The following is an 11,314-nucleotide window of genomic DNA, read 5'->3' on the forward strand; positions in this document are numbered from 1 at the left end:
AAGCTTGGGGATGCCCCCGAGTGGCATCCCCGCTTTCTTCCAACGACCATCAGTATTTTACTTGAGACTATATTTTTATTCATCACATGATATGTGTTTTGCTTGGAGCATCTCGTATGATATGAGTCTTTTCTTGTTTTATTTTGTATTTTAAGTCATCAATCCTTGATGGACACACCTATTTGAGAAAGCCAAAATTATGTCATGACTTGTTAGAATTGCTCTCTATGCTTCACTTAAATCTTTTATGAGCTAGGACTTGCTCTAGTGCTTCACTTATATCTTTTTGAGTATGGTGTGCTTTAGTATTTTGAAGAAATGCTCTCTTGCTTCACTTAGATTTATTTGAGAATTAGTAAAATTTTGAAGAAATTCTCTCTTGCTTCACTTGAGTTATTTTGAGAGAAAGAAATATTATGCTCATGATCTTCACTTATATTTGTTTGAGCTTATGAAAAGCAAAACATGAAAATTAGTGCCAAAGTGATAGATATCCAAGAAGGATAAAGAAAAGAAAAATGTCATGAATATCACTGGACAAAATAAACTTGTTTCTTAGTAATAGTTTTGAGATATGATGATGTGATATGTGAGTTATGTTGGTGAGTAACTATGCTCTAGTAGGAATATTGGTGTTAAGGTTTGTGATTCCCGAAGCATGCACGTATAGTCTCTCGTTATGCTATGATGTTGGAGCATGATTTATTTTTGAGTGTCCTCCTTATGAGTGGCGGTCGGGGATGAGCGATGGTCTTCTCCTACCAATCTATCCCCCTAGGGGCATGTGTAGTAGTACTTTGCTTCGAGGGAAAATAAACTTTTGCAATAAGTATATGAGTTCTTTATGACTAATGTGAGTCCATGGATTATACGCACTCTTACCTTTTTGCAATTTGCTAGCCTCTACAGTACCGTGCATTGCCCTTTCTCACATTGAGACATGGTGCAAACTTCGCAGGTGCATCCAAATCCCGTCATATGATATGCACTATCACACATAAGCCTCATAATATGTTCCTCAAAACAGCCACCATACCTACCTATTATGGCTTTTCCATGGCCATTCCGAGATATATTGCCATGCACCTTCCACCTCTTTCGTTTGATGACTTGAGCATTTATTGTCATATTGCTTTGCATGATCTTATAGCTGACATAGTATTTGTGGCTCAACCACCGTTCATCATTTTTCATACATGTTACACAAGATCATTGCCAAAGGCATTTATATAGAGTCATATTTTGTCATAGGTATTGAGTTGTAATTTTTTCTTTTGAGTTATAAGTAAATAGAAGTGTGATGATCATCATTAATCATTTTTAGAGCAGTGCCCCAGTGAGGAAAGGATGATGGAGACTATGATTCCCCCACAAGTCGGGATGAGACTACGGACAATAAGAGAAAAAAAGGAAAGAAAGAAAGAAAAATAAAAACAAAAAATAAACAAAGAGAGAAGGGGCATTGCTAGTATCCTTTACGACACTTGTGCTTCAAAGTAGCACCATGTTTTTCATATGGAGAGTTGATACGTCTCTGTCGTATCTACTTTTCCAAACACTTTTGCCCTTGTTTTGGACTCTAACTTGCATGATTTGAATGGAACTAACCTGGACTGACGCTGTTTTCAGCAGAATTACCATGGTGTTATTTATGTGTAGAAACAAACGTTCTCGGAATGACCTGAAACTTCACAGAGCAATTTTTTTGGAAAATATGAAAAATATCTACAAAAGATGAAGGCCGGGGGGCCCACCACCTCTCCACGAGGGTGGGGGCACGCCTGCCCCCCTAGGGCGCGCCTCCCTACCTCGTGGGCCCCCTGATGCCTCTCCGACTCCAACTACATCTCCATATATTGTGTTTCGGGGAGAAAAAAATCAAAGAGAAGAATTCATCGCGTTTTACGATACGGAGCTCCCGCCAAGCCCTAAAACCTCTCGGGAGGGCTGATCTGGAGTCCGTTCAGGGCTCCGGAGAGGTAATCCGTCGCCATCGTCATCATCAACCGTCCTCCATCACCAATTTCATGATGCTCACCGCCATGCGTGAGTAATTCCATCGTAGGCTTGCTGGACGGTGATGGGTTGGATGGGATCTATCATGTAATCGAGTTAGTTTTGTTAGGGTTTGATCCCTAGTATCCACTATGTTCTGAGATTGATGTTGCTATGACTTTGCTATGCTTAATGCTTGTCACTAGGGCCCGAGTGCCATGATTTCAGATCTGAACCTATTATGTTTTCATCAATAGATGAGTGTTCTTGATCCTATCTTGCAAGTCTATAGTCACCTATTATGTGTTATGATTCGTTAACCCCGAAGTGACAATAATCGGGATACTTACCGGTGATGACCGTAGTTTGAGGAGTTCATGTATTCACTATGTGTTAATGCTTTGTTCCGGTACTCTATTAAAAGGAGGCCTTAATATCCCTTAGTTTCCGTAAGGACCCCGCTGCCACAGGAGGGTAGGACAAAATATGTCATGCAAGTTCTTTTCCGTAAGCACGTATGACTATATTCGGAATACATGCCTGCATTATATCAATGAACTGGAGCTAGTTATGTGTCACCCTAGGTTATGACTATTACATGATGAACCGCATCCGGCATAATTCTCCATCACCGATCCATTGCCTATGAGCTTTCCACATATTGTTCTTCGCTTATTTACTTTTCCGTTGCTATTTCTATCATCACTACAAAATACCAAAAACACTACTTTTACTACTGTTATCTTTTGCTACCGTTACCACTACTATCATATTACTTTACTATTAAATACTTTGCTGCAGATATTAAGTTTCCAGGTGTGGTTGAATTGACAACTCAGCTGCTAATACTTGAGAATATTCTTTGGCTCCCCTTGTGTCGAATCAATAAATTTGGGTTGAATACTCTACCCTTGAAAACTGTGGCAATCCCCTATACTTGTGGGTTATCAAGACCATTTTCTGGCATCGTTGCCAGGGAGCATAGCTCTATTCTTTGAGTCACTTGGGATATATATCTGCTTATCATTATGAAGAACTTGAAAGATCCAAGAACCAAGATTTATCCCTCAACTACGACGGGAGGTAAGGAACTGCCATCTAGCTCTGCACTTGATTCACCTTCTGTTTTGAGTAAGCTTGCGACACCTATACCTGCTTCTGCTATTCATTCTGATATGTCGCATGTTACTGATGATGCCACTTCTGCTATGCATGATACTTATGATAAAACTACTTCAATGCTTGATACTACTGTGCCACTTGGAAAATTTCTTGATGAACAAATTGCTAGGGCTAGAGAGATTGAAAATATTGAATCTGATAATACCGATGAAAGTGATGATGAAGAATCACTTGTTATTCCCGAGGGTTATGTTTTTGATCAAGAAGCTTCTTTAGCTATTTTAGCTTGCAAAGATAGAAACGAACTTAAGAGATTATTAGCTAAATGGAATAAGCAATCTCTAAATGCTAGAATGAAACCTGACCCTACTTTTGCTACTTCACCCACCTGTGTTACCGATAAGGATTATGAATTCTCTATTGATCCTGATATAATTACTTTGGTTGAATCTGATCCTTTTCATGGTTATGAATCTGAAATTGTTGTGGCACATCTTACTAAATTAAATGATATAGCCACCCTGTTCACTAAAGATGAGAGAACTCATTACTTCTATATCCTTAAAATATTTCTGTTCTCATTAAAGGGTGATGCTAGGATATGGTTAATTCTCCTGATCCTGGTTGTGTGCGTAGTCCCCAGGATATGATTTATTACTTCTCTGCTAAATATTTCCCTCCTCATAAGAAACAAGCTACTTTAAGGGATATATATAATTTTGTGCAAATTGAAGAAGAGAGTCTCCCACAAGCTTGGGGGAGGCTTCTCCAATTACTTAATGCTTTGCCTGATCACCCTCTTAAGAAAAATGAAATACTTGATATCTTTTATAATGGACTAACCGATGCTTCCAGAGATTACCTGGATAGTTCTGCTGGTTCTATTTTCAGGGAAAGAACACCGGATGAAGTTGAAATTCTATTGAATAATATGCTGACAAATGAAAATAATTGGACACCTCCGGAGCCAATTCCTGAGCCTATTCCTAAACCAACTCCGAAGAAGAGGGGTATTCTATTTCTCAGTCCTGAAGATATGCAAGAGGCAAAGAAATCTATGAAAGAAAAAGGTATTAAAGCGGAAGATGTTAAGAATTTACCTCCTATTGAAGAAATACATGGTCTTAATTTACCGCCTGTTGAAGAAACATATGATCTTAATCCATTACCTATTGAAGAAACTCATGGTCTTGATAACCCGACACAGGTAGTAAAGGTAAATTCTCTCTCTAGATATGATAAAGCTGAAATCCCATTTACTAAGTTTGCTAGCCAATGCTTAGATGAGTTTGATAAATTTATGGCTAAGCAAGAATACTTTAATGCTTATTTTGGTAGACAATTGAAATACAATTCAAATATGCTTGAACACTTGGGTGATTATATGGCTAATGTCAAAGGTGAACTTAAACTTATTAGTAAACATGCTTCTATGGTTACCACTCAAGTAGAACAAGTACTTAAAGCTCAAAATGATTTGCTCAATGAATTGAATAGTAAATATAATGATTATGTTGTTAGAGTGGCTACTAGAACTGGTAGAATGACTCAGGAACCTTTGTATCCTGAAGGCCACCCTAAGAGAATTGAGCAAGATTCTCAGAGAAATAAAATAGATGCACCTAGTCCTTCTAAAAGGAAGAAAAATAAAAATGATAGGACTTTGCATGCTTCTAGTGAACTTGTTATTGAACCACCTAAGAATCCAAATGATATTTCTATTTCTGATGCTGAAAGACAATCTGGTAATGAACCTGAAACTAGTAATAATGTTAATGACAATGTTCATGATGATGCTCAACCTAGTAATGATAATGATGTAGAAATTGAACCTGTTGTTGATCTTGATAATCCACAATCAAAGAATCAACGTTATGATAAGAAAGACTTTGTTGCTAGAATACATGGTAAAGAAAGAGAGCCTTGGGTTCAGAAACCCATGCCTTTTCCTCCCAAACCATCCAAGAAAAAGGATGATGAGGATTTTGAGCGCTTTGCTGAAATGATTAGACCTATCTTTTTGCGTATGCGATTAACTGATATGCTCAAAATGAATCCTTATGCTAAGTATATGAAAGAAATTGTTACAAATAAAAGAAAGATACTGGAAGCTGAAATCTCCACCATGCTTTCTAATTATACTTTTAAGGGTGGAATACCAAAGAAACTTGGAGATCCAGGAGTACTCACTATACCATGCTTTATTAAAAGAAACTATGGTAAAACTGCTTTATGTGATCTTGGAGCCGGTGTTAGTGTTATGCCTCTCTCTTTATATCGTAGACTTGATTTGAATAAGTTGACACCTACTGAAATATCTTTGCAAATGGCTGATAAATCAACTGCTATACCTGTCGGTATTTGTGAGGATGTGCCTATTGTAGTTGCAAACGTTACTATTTTAGCGGACTTTGTTATTCTTGATATTCCCGAGGACGATAGTATGTCTATTATTCTTGGAAGACCCTTTTTGAATACTGCAGGGGCTTTTATTGATTGCACTAAAGGCAATGTCACTTTTCATGTTAATGGTAATGAGCATATGGTACACTTTCCGAGGAAACACCCTCAAGTTCACAGTATCAATTCTATTGAAAAAATTCCATCGATTATATTTGGAGGTTTTGAATTTCCTCTTCCTACTGTCAAGAAGAAATATGATATTCTTATTATTTGGGATGTGCATATCCCCGTTGAGGTAACATAGTGTTGTTCGAAATTTCTTCGGTTCCATGTTATTCGGAATGAGTTCGTTAACAAGACTTGATCAACCTTGTTAGTGGATTCCTTTTGATGATCATGAGATGGATGAAACTAGAAGGCACAACCTTCTATACCCTCCTTTTACTTTCTATTATTTATATAAATAAAATAAAAATAAATATTTTTCTGTCTGTTATCTGATTATCCGTGCAATATAAAAATACCTTGAAAATAAAAGTTCTCCAAATGCCCTAAAATTTAAATATGATTTTTCTAGAATATTTGAGAATATTTGGCACCGAGAACATAGGAGGGGGTCAACCACCTGCCCACGAGGGTGGAGGGCGCGCCCTACCCCCTGGACGCGCCCCCTGCCTCGTGGGCCCATGGTGGCCATCCTCCACTTATTCCTGCACCCACACACTTCTTCTTCCTCCCACAAACGTGAATATCGAGCCCAAGCACGAGTTCTAGCTCATCTTGCTGCCATTTTCGATCTCCTTGCTCAAAGCACCTCTCACAAAACTGTTTGGGGAGATTGTTCCTTGGTATGTGACTCCTCCATTGGTCCAATTAGTTTTTGTTTTAGTGTTTTATTCATTCCAAATTTTTTCTGCTTAGTTGACCCTGTTCTTGAGCTTGCATGTCAAATTTATATGGTCAAAAGTAGTTTTGATGCATGATATAGGCCATAGGCACTTGTAGGAGTAGTTGCTATCAAATTTATTGAGTTTGGTTTACTTTTATTTTGAAGTTACTAAAAAAATTCAGATTTTTTCAGAGGAAGAAAAATGCTTAGGAAAATGTTCCAAGGTGGTTCCTCAAGGAAGCAAGGACCCAGGCTTGCAATGCGTGAAGCTGATGAAGAGCCACCAAGAGACGCCCCAGTGCGTCCTTGTGAGTGGCCTTCTAAAAAATTTATGGATCGAGCGGGAATTAAGGAAGGATTCAACGCGTATTTGCGTAACGCCGATCTTGTGAGCTTTGAAGAAGAGAAGTGTAGTCAGTATCACAATCTCACTAGTACCTTTATGAGGAGGTTTGAATTTTCAACTTCACGTAATTCCCCAACTATCCTGTTTGATCTTTATGAAAATTCTTATACTATGGACACAGAGGATTTTACCACTGCTTGCAAACTTCCACAATGGGGTAGTATAAGGGATCCTCGCAAATCTGAATTTAGAGATTTTCTTGCTAGCATAATTGTGGGAGAATCTAGAGATATAACACAAGCCACCATAGGGAGCATTCACTTTCCTGCTATACATTATTTTGCTCTAATCATAGGTAGATGCATAAATGGTGAAGATGAAGCATGTCATATGTGTGTTCCTGACCTCACATTCTTAGGAGTGCTGTGTTAGGAGAGAAATCTTATAATTTGGGAGCCATCATTGCATGTAGGTTGCACCTTAATAGATTTAATGGAGATTTCCTTGGAGGAATTTATGCAACCCGCATAGCTAATTTTCTTGGTATAGCCATACACGAAGATGATATTGAATTACCTCCCGCTTACCTAGATTTTAATGCTATGGTTCACCACCAGTTTGTCGAGAGGAATGAATCACCTCTCCAGTATTGACTAATCTCTGACAGACGTCGTGCTATCCGTATTACTCTCCCTACTCCTGCCTTCTTTAATCATCAGGCAAAAGGAAGATATACTATCACCAGAGAGGAGGCGGATGAGTACGAGAGGAGAGCGGAGGCCGCTCGTCGCCACGCTGCAGCTCAGCAGGCGATAGCCGCTGCATCACAGTATGACCCCAGCTACTATTGTGGATATCCGCCAGGCCAGCCGTGGCCATAGACCAACTTAGGCCAAAAGCCTAAGCTTGGGGGAGTACGTATTTCCCACCGACATTACATTTATGTTCACACACTCATTGCTAGATGTCGGTGCTCATACTTTTTCATTGTATCATCAATGCTAGTTTAATTTTTTTTATGCTTTCTTCTTGTGTGTTTAATAAACCTTAAGAAAAAACCAAAAAAATAGTTGTAGCTTTTAATTAGTTTAATTTCCATGCTCATAGTAGTAATTAAACAGAAAACCCAACAATATTTCATGTTCTTCTTTTGCTTGTTGGGAGCTTTCCCGTGTAAATAGTTTTATTTCTTTTCTTTTCTTTGGGGGTCGATAGGAGAAGATCATGATTAAATTGTTGAAGTGGCTCTTATATACATTATTGTTGATCTGGCAAAAGAGCCCATATTGCCTTGCCTTCTCCTGTTTATTGTGCTTGCAGATTCCAGCTTAGTCCAATGCACGTGCACTATTATTATTATTCACATTGTTCGGTCGTGCAAGTGAATGGAAATTATGATGATATATGATGGACTGACTGAGATGAGAAAAGCTGGTATGAACTCGACCTCTTTTGTTTTTGTAAATATGATTAGTTCATCGTTCCTGATTCAGCCTATTATGAATAAATATGTTTGCAATGACTACTAGAGATCATAGTTCTTGTGCCATGCTTGATTAGCTATGAGTTATAATGGTTTACCTTGCGTGCCAACATGCTATTGAAATGGTTATGATGTGGTATGATAGGGTGGTATCCTCCTCTGAATGAATTAAGTGACTTGACTTGGCACATGTTCACACATGTAGTTGAAACAAAATCAGCATAGCCTTCACGATATTTATGTTCATGGTGGATTATATCCTACTCATGCTTGCATTCCGTGTAGATTAATTTTAATGCATGTTCATGACTATTGTCGCTCTCTAGCTGGTCGCTTCCCAGTATGTTGCTAGCCTTCACTTGTACTAAGCGGGAATACTGCTTGTGCATCCAATACCTTAAACCCCAAAGTTATTCCACATGAGTCCACTATACCTACCTATATACGGTATCTACCTGCCGTTCCAAGTAAATTTGTATGTGCCAAACTCTAAACCTTCAAATAAATATCCTGTTTTGTATGCTCGAATAGCTCATGTATCAACTAGGGCTGTCTGTATCTTCCATGTTAGGCGGGTTATTCTCAAGAGGAGTGGACTCCGCTCCTCACTCACGAGATAAATGGCTGGTCACCGGGATGACCATTCCCATGCTTTATGCAGACTAAATCAAAATAATTGCAAACAAAACTCCCCCTGGGACTCTTGTTAGTTGGAGGCACTCGTTGTTTCGAGCAAGCCATGGATTGATGCTTGTTGGTGGAAGGGGGAGTATAAACTTTACCATTCTGTTTGGGAACCGCCTATAATGTGTGTAGCATGGAAGATATCGCCATCTCTTGGTTGTTATGTTGATAATGAAAGTATACCGCTCAAAATATTATTCACCTCTGTTTCAAAACTGAGCTCTGGCACCTCTACAAATCCCTGCTTCCCTTTGCGAAGGGCCTATCTATTTACTTTTATGCTGAGTCATCATCCTCTTATTAAAAAGCACTAGTTGGAGAGCACCACTGTCATTTGCATTCATTATTGTTAGTTTACATTGAGTATGACTTGACTGGATATCTTTTACCGTGAGTTACAATGTCTAGTCAGTCCTTGGTCTTTAAAGGTGCTCTGCATTTATGTTTTGCGGTCTCAGAAAGGGCTAGCGAGATACCACCTTGTTATATCATATTATGATTGTTTTGAGAAAGTGTTGTCATCCGAGATTTATTATTATTGCTCGCCAGTTGATTATGCTATTGATATGAGTAAACTTGAGACCTAAGAGTTATTGCGAATGTGGTTAGTTATAATCTTTGCTGAAAACTTGAATGCTGGCTTAACATATTTACAACAACAAGAGCAAACAGAGTTTGTAAAAGTTTTTCTTTATCACTTTCAGTTTGTCAACTGAATTGCTTGAGGACAAGCAAAGGTTTAAGCTTGGGGGAGTTGATACGTCTCCGTCGTATCTACTTTTCCAAACACTTTTGCCCTTGTTTTGGACTCTAACATGCATGATTTGAATGGAACTAACCCAGACTGACGCTGTTTTCAGCAGAATTACCATGGTGTTATTTATGTGCAGAAACAAACGTTCTTGGAATGACCTGAAACTTCACGAAGCAATTTTTTGGAAAATATGAAAAATACCTGCAAAATATGAAGGCCAGGGGGCCCACCACCTCTCCACGAGGGAGGGGCGCGCCTTCCCCCCTAGGGCGCGCCCCCTACCTCGTGGGCCCCCTGATGCCTCTCCGACTCCAACTCCAACTCCATATATTGTGTTTCAAGGAGAAAAAAATTAGAGAGAAGAATTCATCGCGTTTTACGATACGGAGCCGCCGCCAAGCCCTAAAACCTCTGAGGAGGGCTGATCTGGAGTCCGTTCGGGGCTCCGGAGAGGGGAATCCGTCACCATCGTCATCATCAACCATCCTCCATCACCAATTTCATGATGCTCACCGCCGTGCGCGAGTAATTCCATCGTAGGCTTGCTGGACGGTGATGGGTTGGATGGGATCTATCATGTAATCGAGTTAGTTTTGTTAGGGTTTGATCCCTAGTATCCACTATGTTCTGAGATTGATGTTGCTATGACTTTGCTATGCTTAATGCTTGTCACTAGGGCCCGAGTGCCATGATTTAAGATCTGATCCTATTATGTTTTCATCAATATATGAGTGTTCTTGATGCTATCTTGCAAGTTTATAGTCACCTATTCTGTGTTATGATCCGTTAATCCTGAAGTGAAAATAATCGGGATACTTACCGGTGATGACCGTAGTTTGAGGAGTTCATATATTAACTATGTGTTAATGCTTTGTTCCGGTACTTTATTAAAAGGAGGCCTTAATATCCCTTAGTTTCCGTAAGGACCCCGCTGCCACGGGAGGGTAGGACAAAAGATGTCATGCAAGTTCTTTTCCATAAGCACGTATGACTATATTCGGAATACATGCCTACATTATATCAATGAACTAGAGCTAGTTCTGTGTCACCCTAGGTTATGACTGTTACATGATGAACCGCATCCAGCATAATTCTCCATCACCGATCCATTGCCTACGAGCTTTCCACATATTGTTCTTCGCTTATTTACTTTTCCGTTGCTATTGCTATCATCACTACAAAATTCCAAAAACACTACTTCTACTACTGTTATCTTTTGCTACCGTTACCACTACTATCATATTACTTTGCTACTAAATACTTTGCTGCAGATATTAAGTTTCCAGGTGTGGTTGAATTGACAACTCAGCTGCTAATACTTGAGAATATTTTTTGGCTCCCCTTGTGTCGAATCAATAAAATTGGGTTGAATATTCTACCCTCGAAAACTATTGCGATCCCCTATAATTGTGGGTTATCAAGAGTCTCCTATGTTGTAACTTTCATATACTAGTGGGGATTTTTCATTATAGGATTAGATGCACACCCACTTAGTTTTCATATTGACCTTTAATACACTTATAGCTCTTAGTGCATTCGTTGCATGGCAATCCCTACTCCTCACGTTGATATCGATTGATGGGCATCTCCATAGCCCGTTGGTTAGCCGCATCGATGTGAGACTTACTTACCTTTTTG

Source organism: Triticum dicoccoides, chromosome 2A, assembly GCF_002162155.2.
Source record: "Triticum dicoccoides isolate Atlit2015 ecotype Zavitan chromosome 2A, WEW_v2.0, whole genome shotgun sequence".
NCBI classification, from domain to species: Eukaryota; Viridiplantae; Streptophyta; class Magnoliopsida; order Poales; family Poaceae; genus Triticum; species Triticum dicoccoides.